The sequence below is a fragment of the Lucilia sericata genome, unplaced genomic scaffold (genome assembly GCF_015586225.1).
Source record: "Lucilia sericata isolate MDLA Ls3-8-SP2 unplaced genomic scaffold, ASM1558622v1 Contig000355F_arrow, whole genome shotgun sequence".
In the NCBI taxonomy this organism is placed as follows: Eukaryota; Metazoa; Arthropoda; class Insecta; order Diptera; family Calliphoridae; genus Lucilia; species Lucilia sericata.
The window spans coordinates 245680-267165 of record NW_023994375.1 but is presented as its reverse complement, the minus strand read 5'-3'; the positions used below and the strand labels follow the sequence as shown (position 1 = coordinate 267165).

Sequence of the window (21486 nt, the reverse complement as noted above, 5' to 3'; positions counted from 1 at the left end):
TTCCCTCTTCCCTTTCAAATTATAAAGCCTTCCAAATTGACTCATTTCTTTAGTATTTTACTTCATATTCGGTGAGGTCTTTTTTTTAATTTCAATAATTCTGATTTATATGACGTTTATGCTAATCAATATTTTCAATTTCTTTCATAAATTCTTATTTATAATTTAATATTTAAATTATAAAGAATAGATGAATGGATGACCTTTTTTTTCTTATTTTAGTTAATAATTGACCATTTGACAAATTCACTTAATCTTTATGAACTAAATATATATATGTATTAATATTTTGTTTCGCTTTTTTAAGACTATATACATAAATAGCAATTACGTGACATCGTTTCATCAACGCAAAAAAAAAAACTTATATAGATAACGCCTACATAAAATATTTACTATTTAAATATACACCTAGAGAAATTGGGAAAGAATTACCAGAAATTTGTCTCTGAAGAAGTTATCTTCTAACTGCTTCAGAAATACAAGGAACCTTCTATTTCAAGTACAGAACTGAAGCTACGGTTATAATGCAAAATAGAATCAGACCAATTGACTTTTTATATTCTACACCTTCGCATTGTTGAATGTTTTGTTGGATGATAATCAGTAAATTGAGTCATTTTTGACTCCTTTTGATGACCTAAAAGTGATTAGTAAGTTGAGCGCTTAAAAAATGACTCGAAAATGATCCCGATATATGATTGAAAACTGAAAAAACAATAACAAAATGTATAGCAATCAGAAATTGATCATCCTGGTGTTTAAAATATAATGGTTTTAATAACTTTTTTGATTGTAATGAAGCAGCAACACTTACACTTAAAAATGACTTAAAAACGATTAAAAAATGAGACAAAACTGATTAAAAATGGGGCTCAGAAAAGACTCTTGGAAGAGTTAGCTAAAAACATTTTGTGTGACCTAAAATGAGTTCGAAATTATATTATGCTTTAATTATAATGATCTTCTACGGAAGATAGTTGGGCGACTAATCACTAAAGTCTAAATAATTCCAATTAATGTTTAAAATCTGATTTATTTGAAAAACAATAATAAAATGTATACCAATCATAAACACGTCATCCAGGTGTTTGAAATATGATTGTTTATAAATGTAGTTCCCAGCTAGCATTTGGAAGATTGTTGGATAATTAATCAGTAAACTGACTCATTTTTGACTCCTTTTTAAGCGCTTAAAAAATGATTATGATTATAGATACCATTATGATTATAGGTACCATTTTCTCCCGACGAATGTATCATTTATGATCAGCAAATGAGCGCATATATGATCATTTTAATCGTGCAGAAGAGTCATAAATGACTCGAATATGATCAAAGATATCAAAAAATGCTAGCTGGGTAAGTTTGTATTTTCCACAATATAATTTTCAGACCCTATAAAGTATATGTATTATGGAACCTTATAGATAGCGGAGTCGTTTAAGTCATATTCGTCTGTCTGTTAAAATGCATTTTCTGAAGATCCTTAGATATCTTCAGAATCAGTAATAATTTTGTCAGACATGCTTTCGAGAAATTTCCTATTTAAAATCAGCAAAATTCGTCCATAAATAACAGAGATATGATCATATATCCAAAACAACCTCTGAAAATTTCATAAAAAATACAATTTATTGCATGCTTTGACAGAAAGCAACAAGAACATTGCTTATGGAAAAAAAACATATGTTTAGATGTGTGTTGGTTTTATTACTAAAGTAATGTTGTAGACTCGGGAAAAAAAATTTAAATTTTATAAAATTAATCTATTTTGGTAAAGGGTATATCGTTAGATTAGTAGGCAAACGTACCAATTCGTACTATTCAGTAAATTTTAGAGTAGATGAAGAAAAAGTTATTACGTTTTGTAGCTTCTAAAATTTTCTGAAAAAGATTTGTTACTTTTGCGTACTAAGCTAACGATATAATAAGGTTCGGCAAAGGCGAATATAGACTTCTTACTTGTTTATCGTGCTAAAGTGATTGACATAGATCAGGTGAATGCACATATGCTGATAACATTGTTCAATCTATCGAAAAAATCGTTTGCTAACATTGCAAATACTTAATTGATGCTTGTTTCTTGATATAAAGTGTTGCTAGTTTATCAGTCTGGGGTTCGATTGCGTTATATATTATCTTACTGTTGATCAGATCTTCGTATAATCTATAGCAGAGATCGTCCCGATATCTTCTCTTGGCAACTTCCCACCGCCTAGCTTCTTCCTCGTTTTTCGGCGGCTTACCTTCAAGGTTGATTTCGATGACGTGTTTATTTTAAGAATATCTGGCTTGGCTTTGCCACCCTTACTCGCGGGCTTATGACTTGAGGTTCCTTTAAGCAAGATTTCTACTGTATATTAGAAGACGGAGAACTCTTTATCTTAGGTTTATTCCCCGTTCTCAACTCCTCAGGAGTTTTGATACTCCTTGCCTCATATATGTATTTTTAGAGAATCGGATTTGATTTTTTATTTAGATTGTCGCGGGATTGACTGTGATTTCTTCATCTTCTTCAAATTCCTCCCCTGTGCTCCAGAAAGCCATTTTAAGTAGTTTAGCTATGATATCACTCACCTTCTTTCACCTTTTGCTCTATTTTATCCTTTTTGGGAATTTCTACGATGATGTTGTTATTATCATCTGAAGATCCAGATTCGGAACCTTTATCTATATTTAAAGGCTGAGTTAGCTTAGAGCTTTCTCCGAGTACATTCTCCTCGTTCATCAATTTGTTTTTTACCAATGACATGCTGTACACTTGACGTATTGTCCGCCTCAAAGGCCAAGGTACACACCTCCGAAATAGCCTTTTGCTCTAAGAGACTAAGTACTTATAATAATCTAAAGAATTGAGCTGCTCTACGAATATTGCCTCAGTATTTCTCCACCATATTAGGTTTTCGAGATATTAAAAAGTTTTAAAAACCCCCCGTTTTAGGCCATATTTGAGCCGCTATAACAGTGCGAAGACAACTTTATTTTTGACTATTTAATAAAAACGTTTGACTTTAAACTAAAAGTTTAACCATTTTTAGGTATATCATCTTCCTTCTTCAAAATATCATAACCTTAAGTTTGACACAACTATAAATTCCAAAAAATCTATATTGCCTTTATTTTACGCCAAAAACTTTAACGGACGATATCTCAGTAAATACAAGGAATTTTTAAACATTTAAAGAAGTATTGTCATTTTATGGTTGTTTCAAGCTTTAGGGTAAAATATCTCAAAGAAGGAAGAACATATAGCACACTTTTATTAAGTCGAAAGATTGGACTTTCTGATGACATTAGATATTTAATTAATAAAGATGTCTTCGTGATATTAATTATCGATATGTTGAAAACCAGATGTGATGGAGCGAGACCTGATCCATCTCAAGTTACTTATATAAAGGGCTATCAGTTCAGTCTGCAGCATTATATTCTTTAGTAGATTTTGTAGAAAAATATCTTGAGAATTATGAATATCTATATCTTTTCCCAGTGTATATATTTTTTTTAAGTGAAAATGGTCATTGTCTCTCCATGTTTATTTGGCATATAGTTAAAAAATGTCTATACATTTTTTTTATGCAGTTGTTTGTATACAAGAATATTTGTATGAACTTAATTCCCTTAGTGTCTAATTTTGTATATATATGTATATTGTCTTACGAATTAAATTTGTTACAGTTCATTGAAGACATATTGGATGAGAAATAAATTAAGCTTGTTGCTTTTAATACCCTACACTAAACTAAGAGACAGTTTTATAATATCATCATAACACAACTAACTTACACATGGAGACAATGATGGATTCAGAAATGATAATGATAAACTTTATAGTACCCTATTGACACCTTGAAGTACCGATTTGTACATGAAAATGGAATAGATGTATTTTAGATAAAGATTAGAATCGCACATGTATTTCAGAATATAATTTTACCAATTTGAACGGAGTTGACACTATTTTAAATTCTTATGGCAAATTGAAAAGAGTTGCCACACAATATTGTGCTAATATTAAAATAGTGAAAACTACTATAAATGTCCATTTTCTGCAGAAAAAAAAACTTATATAGAGACAGGTTTCTATGTAACAGACTATTATACAAAGATTTTTCAATATAATAAACCTTATAAGGTCAATTTCTAAAGAAAAAGTTAAATTGAGCCGACAATTTAGCCGCCGCCGATATTTTCTGTAATAAGCCGCCGCCGCCGCCGACTCAAAATGGTTGCGCCGCCGCCGCCGATAATTTCGCATCGGCTTGTATCTCTGGGGACATCTCACTTTCGAATGTTTCGGAAACAAGAAGTTTGGGTAACAATAGCAAAACATGTTATATTATTCTCGGATTCTTGAATTGTTTGATTAAACTCTTTATTTTGAATTTAAAAACATCTACTTTAAGTTCAAGAAAGACATTCCTAACAAGATTTCTTTTTTGGTAATCTATAGAGCCTTAAATATTCGGTGTTTATAGATATATCTTCATATTTATATTTCTATTATGTCTTATTTGAAAAACACAACTTTTCATTTAGCTTTCTAACAAAATATCCATAAAATCTTTAAGAAAATTGTTGTCGAGTCTAACAAAGTAAAAAAATTTTTATATAAAATTCAAAGCACGTAAAGCAATTTAAACCAATAATTTAAATTGTCTCAAACGCGACATAAAAACAACAATAATAATAATAAAGACGACAGCAACAACAACGAGACCAAAAAAGAAAACATAAACATCGTCAGTTATAAAGGTTTGACTCTGGAGGTACTTTTTACTTTTTCCAGCGTTTTTTTTTATTTTCTCGCCATCAGGGTCTTTTGGCCAATAATATGAAAAAAAAACTTGGCATTGAAAGCAAAAAAAAAAAAAAAAAAAAATCACTTTGCATAATTGCCAATTTTATTATTGTGTATAATTCCTTAATAGAAAGTGGCATATACAATAAAGTTTTCGTTTTTTTTTCTTTCTTCCATTTTTTCCAAATGCTGTTTTTATTTCAATTTTATTAATTGGAAAAACAAATCAAGGAAAAATAGAAATTGAGAAATTTATTCATTTTATTTGCCGTTGTTTTTTTTTTTTTAGATTTTATGTAGCTGCTGCTTTGAATTTAAATGCCTGGCAATGTTTTATTGAAATTGATTTTTAACTGTTTGATTTTATTCAGATTTTTTTGTTCTAACTTATAGATTTGTTCTTGTATTTTTTAATATATAGATATATTTACATACTGGTATGTTATTTTTTCCACTTGCATTTTAAATCATTCATGTGTAACTTTTGAAATTCAATCATTTATTCAGTGAAATAGTTTTTATCTCTCTACTATAGTTTTTTTTTGTTTCCCTCTGTTCGTTTGGAGGGAGATTATTGCAATCTTTTTGTAAAAAAATATTTTTTTTTGGGAAAATTGCAATATTTTGGGGATAATATGGGGATAAATGTTTTAGAGATTAATATAGATGTTTTATGCGATTTTAATGAATTTTAATTAATACAAATAACAAAAATTAAGTGGATAGTTATTATTCTACATGTTCACAATAAACTGATCAGTTTTTAAGCTTCCCAGTATTTTTATACCCTACACCACTATAGTGGGAAGGGTATTATGCGTTTGTGCTGATGTTTGTAACGCATTTAAATATCAGTACTATACCCACCTTAAAGTATACCGATCGACTCAGAATCACTTTCTGAGTCGATTTAACGATGTCCGTCCGTCCGTCCGACCGTCCGTGTGTCCATGTAAACGTTGTTATCAAAGTACAGGTCGCAATTTTCAAGATAATTTGATGAAATTTGGAATACACGTTTGTTTTGACCCAAGGACGAAGCTTATTGAAAATGGTTAAAATTGGTCCATTATTTCACCTAGCCCCCATACAACTGAACCCCCCGAAAAGTTCTTTTGAGCTCATAATTATGTATAATATAAATATATCTCGATGAAGGTTCGCACTACTAAGTTTTATACAAGCCTTGATGACCTTGCCGAATTTCGAAATCATCGGACTTCATTTGACCCTAGCCCCCACACAAAGCCCCCTTCAGAAAGTGACTTGAATATACGCAATTCATTTATTAGCACTGTTATTACAATGAAATTTAGCATAGATAAATATTATATATATTATATATATATATATATATATATATATATATATATATATATATATATATATATATATATATATATATACTAATCTATCCAGCCCATTTTATCGGGATCGGTCCACATTTGCTCCTATCCCCCATATAAAGCCTATTTTAGAAAATAAGTTTTTCGTCAATAAATTCCTTAAATAAATCGGAATCAAGGTAATATTCAAGATAAATGCTTTATTATGAAAAAAAAAATCACATTAAATAAATATTCATAACTGGTGTAGGGTATCATATAGTCGGCTAAGCCCGACAATACTTTCTTACTTGTTATTAAAGGTTCTAATATTCATAGTACTAATAGAAGTGCATATCGTGCTTATAATTTCTAATTCAAACACTTTCTCATCATTTAAAATTTCGTCGTCATTCTGCGTTATAATGCCATTGTAAGTAAGCTTAGATGATCTTACATTGAGCTTAGTTTTTTAATCATATATTTTAAAGCAAACTATACTTTATTCTCCTAAATACTTCTCATGCATACCTCTCGGAGAACATCCTTAATCGCTATCGGAACTTTAAACTTTCAACGTTGAACTAAGTATGGGGCACTCATAAATGCAAGTTCGTTCCATATATATTCTCTGGAAAAAATATCTCTATAAAAGTAAAGCGTACTTATCTTAATGCCTTGAACAATCACTACCAGTCACTAGGTTTAGGTTTATGCTAAAAAGGGTTATACACTATAAAAACAAAGGTGTATATCCACTTGGAGACCATAAGGTCCATTGTGATTCTCTTCAAGGAGTGAAGAATCAAAAACAGAGATGCAAAGAACACTACAACAAGAAAAGAATGCAAGAAGACAGGTAAAGAGGATAGATGAATGGAAAACGGGTCTATTCCTAAGAGGATACAACCTAGAATATTTGTCAAGTTCTCACCCTAAGGTATAAATAAATAAATAAATAAATAAGAGAGAAAGCCCAGTCAAAGAAGTGACTAATTTCCTTGACAAAACCTAGTAGACTGCGAGGGTTAAGTCTCGCAATTTCCCACAGTTCGTCGTGGAACCTATTCCCTAGCCATTTCAGCCTGAGATTCTGTATCCTAGAACATTGGCAAATAATATGCTCGATCTTCTGTCTCCTGACTACGCATAATCTGCAATATTCCGGTATACTACTGTTTCAAAGGTTCTAACTGAGCAGTGCCCAGTTAGAATCCCTATCAGAACCCTTAGACTGCATTTATCCAGTCCTATACGTATCTTGGTAACACCCATTTGACCAGAGGGCCTTTGATATTTTGCAATCCAATCTACTATTCCAGAACTGGTTAATGATATCACGTATTCTCTCGAATATCAACCTATTATATGATAAAATGTCACTAAAAGTCACTAAATCCTCATCCCGATTTCCTTTTACACGATCTTGGTGATCTTATTATTTCAAAATGTGTTCGTCAAACGTTCCATACAGTACGATGGGTTGCGTTTTAATTCAATAATAAATTAAATATTTCCCTATTGCAATGATTATAGAAATCATCGTCTAAATTTCCTTTTGTGGTTTTTTTTTAAATCGTCAAAAGTTATCTTCAGTATATCGATTGTATTTGTATTTTAGACACTTCCATCACGATCGCTGTTCATTGCATTCATGTCCATACAATTTTCTAAGAATTAGATTCCGGGATTGATCAGTTTTAAGTTAGAAATCCAGAATCTCTTTTAAGTTCGAAATCATTCTACCGCGATATTTATCCACTTTGAGCCTTTGCAAAGAACTTATGCTTCAGAAGAAATTGGATTATTTCTTGTTTTTCTTTTTCCTTAATAAGGTCTAGCTATAGCGCTAACTTAACAAACACTTTGGTATCATCTTTTTGATAGGTCTATAATAGCAATCCCGCCAAATGTTTCCTTCAACACATCGGTTATGTAAATTAATCATTGTATTATAGCGATCGCTTTTGACCGATTTTAAAATAAGATGATCTTGCAGAAAACTGATTGATCATTTGTATTTCTCTATCACGTCTAAACTATATATTGATGTATCTCAAGATATTCTACAGAACTATCTTAATTCCAAATTTCACATATGCCACGATCATAGCAGATCGGTTGTGTGTATTGTGATTTGCCTAAATACGAAGAACAAAACCCGATTTATTTAGTAGTTTCTCTTTATCCCTGTTAAGTATGATTAATGATTTTATAAGCGCTATTTATAACTCCAAATTCGATCATTTGCTCCGATCTTGTATGTTTCCATACATCGATCGTGTAAGAGGAATAAAGTTATCAATGTTCTATCGCTATCGTTGTTATTCTAAACATCCTCATTTTCGAAGAACTAGAACCTGGAGATTTCTTTTGATCTCTGCTAAGTACATATCAATGACTAAATCAGCTCTATAGACAATAACATCAGTGACAAATTAAGAACAAACCACAACAAAAACAAGATATTGATTCGACTCGACACTGCCGAATTATTTCTGGAATAAAGGAATTAATGATCATTGTCTTATTTAGAACAATTCCTTCGGAAAACGGACCCGAGTTCATAATATTGTCATTAACTTTTCTCAACTAAAACACCTTCACTTTCTAAGATAATTTTCAAGAAATTATTTAATATTTTTCTTAACAACAAAAGGTATTTGAACCATATTTTAATGTTAAACTTATATTGGTACTTTATTTTTCCCACTATTTTCAAAAACACGTTTCACATGATGAGGTCATTTAATAGGTTGAACATCTTTCACACATTAAACAGTTATATAAAGATCAAATTTGATCACACATAAACTTATACAAATATGGATAGTGGCTATATAGAGACCCCCAGTTGAGGCTGTTTTCAATATTTTCATGAACTCTCTATAGCTTCATATATACAATACGATGACGATCAGTAAATTTTGTACGTGTTTTTGCATAAAAGCAGAGAAAACTAAAAAAAAAAACATTCATAAATATAAAAAAATATAAATAGATATGAAAATATTAGTAATTTAACCATGAACTCAATTGCTATTCAACATACATGATCACAATTACATTTGAATTACTTAGATAGATGTTTTTTTTTTCAATTGTTGAATATTTTTTTTTAATAAAAATTTGTTTTTTTTTATATTCACAGCATTCAAAAACAAAACATTCGAATCAATATCTGGTTTTTAGGTGTGTTGTAGTGTTGTATTTTAGAAACTATTGAGATTGATATGTATACAACGAAACGTGATCATTTTAAATAATCAAGGACAAATAATGAATAATTGTAAATTTTGTAAAAGTATTTTTTAGTATCGGTTACTTTATATTGATTCTTATACCCTACACCACTTTAGTGGGGAGGGTATATTGGATTTGTGCTGATGTTTGTAACATACAAAAATATTCGTCTTAGACCCACCTTAAAGTATACCAATCGGCTTAGAATCGTTTTCTGAGTCGATTAAGCTATGTCCATCCGTCTGGCTGGCTGTCCATGTAAACCTTGTGCGCAAGGTACAGGTCGCAATTTTCAAGATAATTGGATGAAATTTGGCACGCACGTTTTATTTGACATAAGGACGAAGCCTATTGAAAATGGTTAAAATCGGTCCATTATTTCACCTAGCCCCCATAGAACAGATCCCCCCGAAAAGGGCTTCTGAGCTCATAATTATGTTAAATATACAGATATATCGATAAAATACGGCACAACTAAGTTTTATAGAAGTCTTGATGACCCTGCCAAATTTCATAAATTTCAGGTCACATTTGACCCTAGCTCCCATACAAAGTCCCCTTCAGAAAATTATTTGAATGTCCCAAATTAGCTTATAAACACAAATATCGCGATGAAATTCAGCACAATAAAATATTATGTAAATATAAATATATTCACAAAATTTTATCGGGCTTGGTCCATATTTGCCCCTAGCCCCCATATAAAGCCTCTTTCAGAAAATTAGTTTTTCATCCATAAATTGCTTAAATGTATCGGAACAAGGGAATATTGAAGATAAATGCTTTATTATGAAAAATAAATCACATTTAATATTCATAACTGGTGTAGGGTATCATATGGTCGGCCACGCCCGACTATACTTTTTTACTTGTTTTTTATTGTTAATGATACTTTTGTTTTAGTAAATGTATACTATTAGTTGTAGTTTCAAAGTGATCTTAAGTCTATGAAGTGATTAAGTCCTTGGCCTGATGGCAAAAGACTGGAATTTTAGATTTGAAATATAATTACACGGGCAAACAAAATTTGAAATCTCATACTTTTCTAAAGGATGGATAATTTTGTCGTAAAATAAAGTCGAAATGTAGGAAAAACATTAAATTTCTTTAGGTTATGATAGCTTGAACAAGGAAGATGATATAACAGAAGTTAAGCCTTTACTTTAAAGTCGACAGATTGGACTTTATGATGATAATATAAACAAATACATCTTCGCTCTATTATAGCGTCATAAATGTGACCAAAAACAGAGGTTTTCCAAGTTTAGGGTGCAATAACTCAAAAACCATATGTGATAGAAAAATTCTGAACGGATTCAGCTGAATTACGACTTTTCTCAAAATTGTAGAAAGACTTGAATCAGTAGCCGAATTACCGCAACACGATCGAATAAAATGTAACGCAATTATCCATTTTGGGATCATGGACGATATCGAAGAAGAAATCTAGTGAATTTTAGCTTAATTTCGATCTTGAAATATGTTTTCAAAATAGCTGAATAGCTGATTTGGTTCTTAAATTTCATGAATTAAAAATAACTCATTTAATTCTTAAAATTCTGACAAAGTTTTCAAATCAATATGTTTAAAATCCTCTGTAAGAAGTTAAGATTTTATTCAACAATAACCTTTCATTGTTTATAACAAAAAAACGTGATCATGTACATAAAATACGATATATATATCTTCCCATTTACGTACATATCAACGTCAAACCTTATGGTTTTTGTGTTTCAAATTTTATGGTTCGTTACTCATGTGTAACCCTTCCAGGTGGGACTGGGAAAGAAAGGGCTTAAACATGAAAAAAACATGTTTAATTGACTGCCACAAGTATTAATGGCAAGAAAACAACAGACGGACAGACAGGTAAAGATTTTAAATGTATAAACGTGATTTCTTTAAAGGTACGACTATATTACAAGTCTGAACTTAAATTACCGCATCGTATATATAATTATTGTTGGTATTTATTTCCTTTGAAGAAACTGCTAATGGTAAAACCTAAACAAACCCCTTATAAAAATCAACTAGACTCGATTTATGTATTGTAATGTTTTTCAAGTGACCGACTGCTGTGTCCGAACGAGTATCTGCCCATCTTTAATGGCAGAAAAAAGAAGTGGAAAAAAATTTCACCAAACCATGAAATAAATAATTTATGTTGGTTTCATATCTTCTTTTACTTTTTCATTATTTCATTCAACTCTTATTATTTGTTGATATTTTTAACGCAGTTGGTTGTGGTCATTGTAGTCAATCATGTTAACACATCTTAAAACCACAACCAAAATATAAAAAATATACAAAAAATAAAAAAACTGAATAAAATAAGAAACACACCATTTAAACTGGTTTTTGACTTCTAGCCAAGTTTTGGGTTAATAAAGTGTTTTAGAGCAAATAAGGCTTGAGTTATTTTTTTTTTAAAAAATTTTAATTCTGGTTTTTACGTTAACTTGATGTCAAAGAAATAGTTGTTATTTGTTTTTTTGCTCGTTTAGCAAAATGTAATATGTAATTTAAAGTTTTACTTTCTTTTTCTCCTTAATATTAAATAAATATTTATTTATTTGGTTGTAAACTAAAAATGGTATTTAAAAAAGTTTATTAAAATACACTGTTCATTAGTGTCTATCTATGGGTGAGTTATACATATAAACATACCAAGATTATATAAATGCATTAGGCAGATTTCGGAAATATATTCTCAAAAGAGTTTCTACTTCGATTCATTCGAAAATTTAATTTTTATATTTTATTCTTCATTACATTCTTAATAGATTATAAACTGATCCTAACTTTCATTTTTGAGCTTATTCGATCACGAATGAGATAATTTGAACCCAGGTTTATGACCCATAAACCATAGTCTATTGTCTAGCATACTACAATCCTACTGTGAGTAGTTCAGTATGTTGTCTAGATACTACACTAGTGTTGTCAGTTTTCTAGTCTATAAACCATTCAGTTGTCCAGTCTATAGACCAGTTAGTTCAGTAGTCTATAGAACAGTCAGTTGACTAGTCTTTAGAGCAGTCAGTTGACTAGTCTATAGACCAGTCAGTTGACTAGTTTATAGACCAGTCAGTTGACTAGTCTTTAGTGCAGTCAGTTGACTAGTTTATAGACCAGTCAGTTGACTAGTCTATAGACCAGTCAGTTGACTAGTCAATAGACCAGTCGGTTGACTAGTCTTTGGAGCAGTCAGTTGACTAGTCTTTAGAGCAGTCAGTTGACTAGTCTATAAACTAGTCAGTTAACTAGTCTATAGAGAATCAGTTTACTATTCTATAGAGCAGTCAGTTGACTAGTCTATAGACCAGTCTGTTGACTAGTTTATATACCAGTCAGTTGACTAGTCTATAGACCAGTCAGTTGACTAGTCTATAGAGAATCAGTTTACTAGGCTATAGACCAGTCAGTTCACTAGTCTATAAGCCAGTCAGTTGATTAGTCTTTAGAGAATCAGTTTACAATGATATATACAAGTCCATAGACCAGTCAGTTGACTAGTCTATAGAGCAGTCAGTTGACTATTCTATAGAGCAGTCAGTTGACTAGTCTTTAAAGCAGTCAGTTGACTAGTTTATAGAGCAGTCAGTTGACTAGTTTATATACCAGTCAGTTGACTAGTCTATAGACCAGTCAGTTGACTAGTCTATAAACTAGTCAGTTGACTAGTCTATAGAGAATAAGTTTACTAGGCTATAGACCAGTCAGTTCACTAGTCTATAGAGCAGTCAGTTGACTAGTCTTTAGAGCAGTCAGTTGACTAGTCTATAAGCCAGTCAGTTGACTAGTCTATAGAGAATCAGTTTATAATATATAAAAGTCCATAGACCAGTCAGTTGACTAGTCTATAGAGAATCAGTTTACTATTATATAAAAGTCCATAGACCAGTCAGTTGACTAGTCTATAGACCAGTCAGTTGACTAGTATTTAAAGCAGTCAGTTGACTAGTTTATAGACCAGTTAGTTGGCTAGTTTATAGATCAGTCAGTTGACTAGTACTATTCTATAGAGCAGTCAGTTGACTATTCTATAAACCAGTCAGTTGACTAGTCTATAGAGAATCAGTTTACAAGGCTATAGAGCAGTCAGTTGACTAGTCTATAGAGCAGTCAGTTGACTAGTCTACAGACCAGTCAGTTGACTAATCTATATAGAATCAGTTTACTAGTCTATAGAGAATCAGTTTACTAGTCTATAGATCAGTCAGTTGACAAGTCTATAGACCAGTCAGTTAACAAGTCTATAGATCAGTCTATAGACTAGTCTGTAGACCAGTCTATTGGCTAGTCTACAGACCAGTCTATTGGCTACTCTGTAGAGTGTGTTGTGTGTTGACCAGTTGACTAGTATATAAGCAGTTGTCTTAAATTGTTGACATGAAAGAATCGGCTTAAAAATAAAGTTTTGTCATTAAAATTATGTTTTTTATATAATTCCTTCAAAAACATGATTTAAAAAGTATTTTGTTGCATAAATCCACACGCATACACGATTTCAAATCTTTAATAAACTTATGAATTATTCAACATTAAAAGTATACGAGCTAATAATTTCACTCTGTCATATGTAACGGATCCTAATAGTAGTATTTACTAAAGATTTTAATCCAAATTACAGCACACTTACACTTTAGTAAACGTGACAAAAAAATGACGCCAAAAATAGTAGCAGTACTCATAAACCGTTGGAGCGAGCATAAAAATAAACACCAACGGTAATTATCATTATCGCAAATATCATAAATAATACAGCGTACAGATTTTATGAACTGATTTTATTTTATCTTGTCTTGTATTTTTTTGGTTTTGTTCCCAAAGTAATTAAAACCAACTGAAAACGTGATTTCATATGATACAGTCAAAGTCATACAGTCAGTCAACCAGACACAAAAGAGTATTTCTTTTTTACTTTTTTTATTTCCACCAAACAATAATATACTTTTTCTTATCTAAACATAACTGGAATTGGAATTACTTATTAGTTCGCAGTAGTATTTGATATTGTTTTTGTTTGTAAAGCTTTTCGTTATATGCTTGCTTAACTTAACATCCACTAAAAATGGGAGGATGATGTTGACAATGTTGATGACGCTGTTAGTTTTAGCTTAGAGTGCAAAAAATAGATATCGGCAAAATATATGTATATATAATACTCTATGACAAAAACTGTGGTTTGACATAATTTCTGTGCTGCTGTTAGTTTTTATATTCAACATGGTTTTATACTTTGTCATTTCTATGCCATATACTACGTACTATTTTTCGTACATACATACATATATCTAGTTTGTACTTTATCTCGTACCAAATATTCAGTCATAGTTACCACTTATGAAAAAAAAAACTGAACTGGTTTTTGGCCAAAATGTAAACAAATAAACTTGTGCAAATACTGGTTATTGAAAAAAAATCTAGGTTTAAATATTTGTAATTATTAGCGAAATTAAATTTTAAAAATTATTTGTTATTTTTACTAACATGAATTGAAAAGCTTTTTAATTGAACATAATAGATTAAATTTCTTTCTATTTAGGAACTGTGAATGCTCTAAATAGGGTACAAAGAAAATTTTGAATTGCTACTCAAATTATTATTTTTAATCAGTATACAATCAAATACAAGGTTTAGATTTCTAATTAGAAATTATTTTGTATTTAACATTTTTAAAAATACCTAAACATTTGATATTAGTTTGAGAATAATAGCTTTCTCAACTGCTTTTTGTTAAAAATTTGGATTAGACATGTTAACTTGATCTTATTATCATAATTCAATTCCTCAGTATTCAACCCGTCAAAAAAAATGTGTTTTATTTTGGATTTCTTTCAAACTCTCAAGAAGTTTAGCAGGTTGACGTATCGGTCATATCGGCCTTCGAGATCGAGTAAAATTGATCGTAATTCTCTTTTTTTGGATGATGTCTGATATTCGATATCAGACATTTTAGCTTAATTTCAATATCGAAATGTGTTTTTAATACGAAAGCTAGAGTTCTGGTCCTTTAATAAGAATCTCTAACATTTCGAACTGATACTAGATCATCTGGAAATATTATTTAACACTCACTGGCAAAAAGATTATGTTTTTAAGACATTTAATCTGTTCCTTTAATATTGAATTGAACCAGAAACATTTTGAACTGGATACTAGATCATCCGGAAACATAATTGCGCTTTCACTGGCAGAAAAAAGGAGTTTAACTAACGGTATTATTTTGACTGTTGGAATACTGCTTTCTTGTTGTAAACGTTTTATTTAAGATCGATGAATGCGCGCAGATCGGATGTTGAAATGGTAGAATCAGAAATATTATATGAAGATACCATGATCAAGTTAGAATCTCCAAAAAAAGTTGTTTCCAGAAATCGACAACGAAAACTAGGAACTTTACAGCATCGATCTGATAATCAAAAACAAACCATTAAGCGACAAAGCGAAAACAACATCAAGTCTTCGTTTCTGTTATAAAATAGTAAGTCTAGTAATTAGTTAGTTAGTTAGTTAGTTAGTTACTTTGTTAGTTAGATAGTTAGTTAGTTAGTTAGTTAGTTAGTTAGTTAGTTAGTTAGTTAGGTAGTTAGGTAGTTAGTTAGTTAGTTAGTTAGTTAGTTAGTTAGTTAGTTAGTTAGTTAGTTAGTTAGTTAGTTAGTTAGTTAGTTAGTTAGTTCGTTAGTTAGTTAGTTGTTAGTTAGTTAGTACAGTGTTTAGCTTTGAATATTAGTTCAGTTAGTTAGTTAGTTAGTTAGTTAGTTTAGTTAGTTAGTTAGTTCTTAGTTAGTTAGTTAGTTAGTTAGTTAGTTAGTTCGTTCTTTAGTTCGTTCGTCGTTAGTTAGTGTTCGTTTCGTTCGTTCGTTCGTTCGTTTCGTCGTTTCGTTTCGTTCGTTCGTTCGTTTCGTTCGTTCGTTCGTTCGTTCGTTCGTTTTCGTTCGTTCTTGTTCGTTCGTTTCGTTCGTTCGTTAGTTCGTTTCGTTCGTTCGTTCGTTCGTTCGTTCGTTTTCGTTCGTTCGTTCGTTAGTTTCGTTCGCGTTCGTTGTTCGTTCGTCGTTCGTTCGTTCGTTTCGTTCGTTCGTTCGTTCGTTCGTTCGTTCGTTCGTTCGTTCGTTCGTTCGTTTCGTTCGTTCGTTCGTTCGTTCGTTCGTTGTTCTTCGTTCTTCGTTCGTTCGTTCGTTTTGTTTTTCGTTTTCGTTCGTTCGTTCGTTTCGTTCGTTCGTTCGTTCGTTCGTTCGTTTTCGTTCGTTCGTTCGTTCGTTCGTTCGTTCGTTCGTTCGTTCGTTCGTTTTTCGTTCGTTTTCGTTCGTTCGTTCGTTCTCGTTCGTTCGTTCGTTCGTTCGTTTCGTTCGTTCGTTCTTCGTTCGTTCGTTCGTTCGTTCGTTCGTTCGTTCGTTCGTTCGTTCGTTCGTTCGTTCGTTCGTTCGTTCGTTTCGTTCGTTCGTTCGTTTTTCGTTCGTTCGTTCGTTCGTTCGTTCGTTCGTTCGTTCGTTCGTTCGTTCGTTCGTTGTTCGTTCGTTCGTTAGTTAGTTTTGAAGGGGTATGTATATCATCAAATCCGAAGATACACCTAGACCTCTATCGGGCCTGTTGTGCGGTCCTTAACGAGTGCCTTAGGTTTGAATCGAACCCACCACCTCCGATCTCTACAGACTAGAATACTAACCACTAACCTTTCGGAGGCCACTAGTAATGACTTAAAAATAATATATATGTAAGTACTTACTTTCAGACTCGACATATTTCCAGCAAAAGCTTATATAGATAAGTACTGCGTTAAAAGCTAATAAAACCGCATTTTAACTCATTATTTTAACACGGCGATGGCAAGTACTTACCGCGCTTGCTTACAAATAACTACATAAATAACTACTTACAAATAAGTAGTTAGAAAGTTGTTTTGTTTTACGCACAAAAAAATCTAAGCTTCTTGCACGTTGGAACGCTGTCTTACTCACGATGCCACTGCTTAAAAGAAAAACTGTTTTCTTTCTGCCAGCGATCAAAGTAAAGGTGAAAATAATACTGCAAAAACCAAAATAAAGAACTTACTTGCCTGATTACATGTAAGTCATTATAAAAGAACTTAAATATAATGCAGACGGTATGTAGCTATCCTTTTCTCTCTGATTACATGTAAGTCATTATACCTACTTGTAAGTCAATAGAAGAGAACTTAAATGTTATGCAGACTTTATGTAGGTATCCTTTTCTCTCTCTTCTATGGCTAACAAAAGTTTTGGTCACTATTCTAGTCGTTTGCATTCCTTGTTTGTTTATTTTTCTTTTCAAAACATAATATTACCGGTTTTTTCATAATCTGCACATGATTCTTTTTTGTTTAAATATTCTTCCACTTGAACTCTTTTGTGCCAATTTAATAATTTTATTAAATATAAAATTTGACATGTGTTAAATAGCCGCTTAACCCATTAATTTATCATTTTTCCTTTTCAAATTAAACAGCCGCAACAAAAAAAATCCTCCTGTCAAGTGACATTTTTTTACATGACATACAATTTTCAATTGTGGAAAAACTGTCTGTATGTAGAAATTTTACCGCATACTACTACTTACACACATAATAATTGTAGAAAAATAATGTAAATTTCTGTTTTATGAGCATGTATTTTTTTCATATTTATGACTGACAGCTATTGATGGAGATTAAAATGACAGATGGTTTATTGAATAATGTGTTCAATAATAAGTATATGTTTGCTGCTACTTGTGTTTTTACATATTTTATTGAAAATTGAGTTTTCAATTGCTATTAAGCAAATATTTTTTTTTGGTTTGCGGTCAAATATGGCTTATTTGTTAATATAATATTTGGTTTATATCGAAATAGTTATGGTTAAACTAAATTTCTAAAAGCGCATTAAATTCTTAATTATATTTTCTTTTTATTGTTTAAATATTCGTGCTTAAAAATGTTTAAGTGGCTTAAGGAAAATATAAAACATTTTTTTCATGTTTTCTTTAAAATCGTGACATTACTATTACATTTTTCTAATACAGGAATTTATTTAACTCCCTCCCAAAAACAAACGTCATTGTTAAATTTCTTTAGTTTTAAACAAAAAAAAAAACAATTAATTATATGACTCACGACTGTTTCGGACGTGATCCCTTATAAAGTAGAAAGAAACAACGGAAAACAATATTAAATCACTTGAACAAAAGAGCAACAAGGTAACAATAACAAAAACAACAACCAAAAACCGGTAAAAACCTTCCCCAACCACAAATTTTACACTTTATTGTTATTTTTTTTTTTTAGAAATCTTTCAAGTGTTCGAAACATCCAACCGACGATAGCTTTATGGGTAGAAGGGGAAACTTAAGCCAACAAATAACATTTGGTTTATAAACTTAAAAACGTAAACTTTACCTTTTTTCCAAAAGTGCTAAAGGTTCAACATTATGCATTTATTTATATATATTTTTTTGTTTCTGTTAATTTAATGTAGTTTTATTTTGGCCGTACCCTTTTTTTAAACTTGCTGGTTTATTGTTTACTACTTTTGTTTTGACTTTTATTTTCTTATTTATACATGTTTTCTTTGTTGGCTTGCTGACTGCCAATTGTTGTTTTGAGCTGCTTACCTACTAAATGTTAAGAGTTTTTTTTTCAACATTTTTGTTTCTTCCCAAAACCAACTGATTTCCTACGTTTGACAAAGTCAAGCAGAAGGAAAAAAGACGTTGAACTACTTCATGGAAAATATCAAATATACTATATCCCATATAGTAAACCAAACACATCTGTGTTGTTTTGGAGTTCCTACTTTAAAAAAGTTGGTGTACTAAGTTTAGTTTTTAATAAAATATAGTTAAATATTGTACAAACTGAGTTGTTCCCGGGGCATGTTACCTAGTGCCCCGCTCACACCTTGGTGTTATTGCAATCCAGCATAATAGATGTGCTGCAACCTCTAGTATGCCCAGACTAGAAAATGGCGGTATCAAATGATTCATCGCGGTTATTTAACTCGGCGTTTCACCAGAGTACCTATCTAGTCTGTGGGAGTACATGACCCTCAGGATTCGGGTGGATGAATCCCAAATTAGTGGAAGAGAATGGTGGTTGGAAGTCTGATCCAAGGGATAAGATTCCGATGATATTGCTGGAGTGGAGTGACTTCGGGAACTATATATGTATATAGAGAAAAAGTTGATGTCATAGGAACAAAATGCAGAATGAGTCATAGGGGTATGGGCCCGACTTTAGTCACATATACTTATGTATGTGTCGAATGAAATCTCTATGTGAACGGGTACGGATGCACAGTATTTCTGTCATTTATTATCAATAAAGTTGCCTTCTTTGTAGGGATATTTTTCAGGGTTTACTCTGATCTACTGCAGTGTGTCCCATATGTGTAAGGAAAATATGTATGTCGAACTTTGGTCTACCATATAGTCTCTAGGTGCTGTTGCCGAAACAATAGCAACTAGTTTGCTATCGACTAGTCTAGACCTCTTGACTACACAAAGGAAAAAAAATACGTTTCAGAATTATACACGCCTGGTAGCAAATTGACACCAAAGTGTTTATAATTTTTCAATAACATCCGTTGTCAAAGTATGTACGGATAGTTGTGAAATGAATAACAAAAATATAAAAAATACACGACGTTATCAAAACAAACAAAAAATAATAAAAGTGACGACGACAACGATTCGTTGTTGAAATCACAGCGATGCATTGCCGAAATGACACAAAACGTAATCGAAATGACAACAATGTGTTGTTGCAAAAACAACGATGTGTTGTCAAAATTACAACGGTGGGTGTCAAAATGATAACTGGTTGTTATTTACATTTTATACACATCCGTTGTCTAAATATTAACAAACGTGGTAAGCTCACTTTTGACAACGGATTGTATCAATTTCTGAACTTTTAAACCGGGTTTTCCATCTGTGTAGTCTATTGCAGGCATGGGGGTAATGATTACACAAAGTAATTAATTACAAGGTCAATTACAATTACTTGTAATGTGTAATTGAACAATAACCAATTACAATTACTTGTAATTGAAATTTTTCCAATTACAATTACTTGTAATTGAAATTTTTCCAATTACAATTACTTGTAATGTGTAATTGACCTTGTAATTAATTACTTTGTGTAATTAATTACTTCAAATATAATTGTAATTGAAAATGTAGTCATTACCCCCCAAGCCTGGTCTATTGTGTAGTATATGGTCTAGTCTATGGATTAGTCTATTAACTGATCTACAGTCCATGGACTTGTCAATGATCTTGTCTATGGAATAGTCTAGTCTATATTCACACTTATTCACTGACTAGCCTAAGGTCTCGTATATTGACTAGTCTATGGACTAGTTTCTTGACTAGTCTATGGAATAGTATTTTGACTAGTCTGAATACTGTTCTATTGGTTAGAAGATGATTCCAAAAGTATGGATTATTAGATGGCCTAGGTACTTAAGCAAAGAATTTGTTCATAGACAGCGTGTTCTTTGCCACTCATAAAGGAGCGGACGCCAAGGCAGACGGCGTACACGCAAAACATTTCATGAATTTGTCCGAACTACCTAAAATTTTGAACTTAAGTTTCGGACCCTGGTTCAAAATAATGGATCAGTAACAGATATGCTATCGGCAACGGTAATATGACGAAATCCTAAAAGAAAGTTATGACTTAAAAAGTATCGGTTATTAAAGAATGATAAAGGAAAGACCTTTCATTTGAGAACTATGTTATCGAGTTATATCCAAAAATATGTTTTTTGGGGGATATAACCAATATATCAACCATTTATGTAGAGAATTTTGGGTGTTACTCAAAGAAAAATTTCAAATGTTAAAAACTTTCAAACTTTTTATCTTTAAAATTTCATTTGATCAATCTTAAAACTAAATCTTAACGATTTAAATTTCCCTACCAAAAACAAAACCCTTTAATTACCTAAATGGGTGTGTGATCATTTCTTTTTATAGCTAAATTTCTAATTTTATAGTTGGGTATTTAAATTTCGTATATGCCGACGTAGTTTTATTACTTGTACTGTATAGTGTTACACAGTTTAATATTCTTTGTTGACCAACTGACATGGGTAATGAAATGAAAAATGA

At 31.4% G+C, this 21486-nt stretch overlaps 1 protein-coding gene across 2 annotated transcripts in view; it reads left to right on the top strand.

The window, feature by feature from the left end:
* The window catches only part of LOC119604039 (tropomodulin), a 59980-nt gene that overhangs the window by 17856 nt on the left and 20638 nt on the right, over positions 1–21486 (top strand). The window lies entirely within an intron of this gene.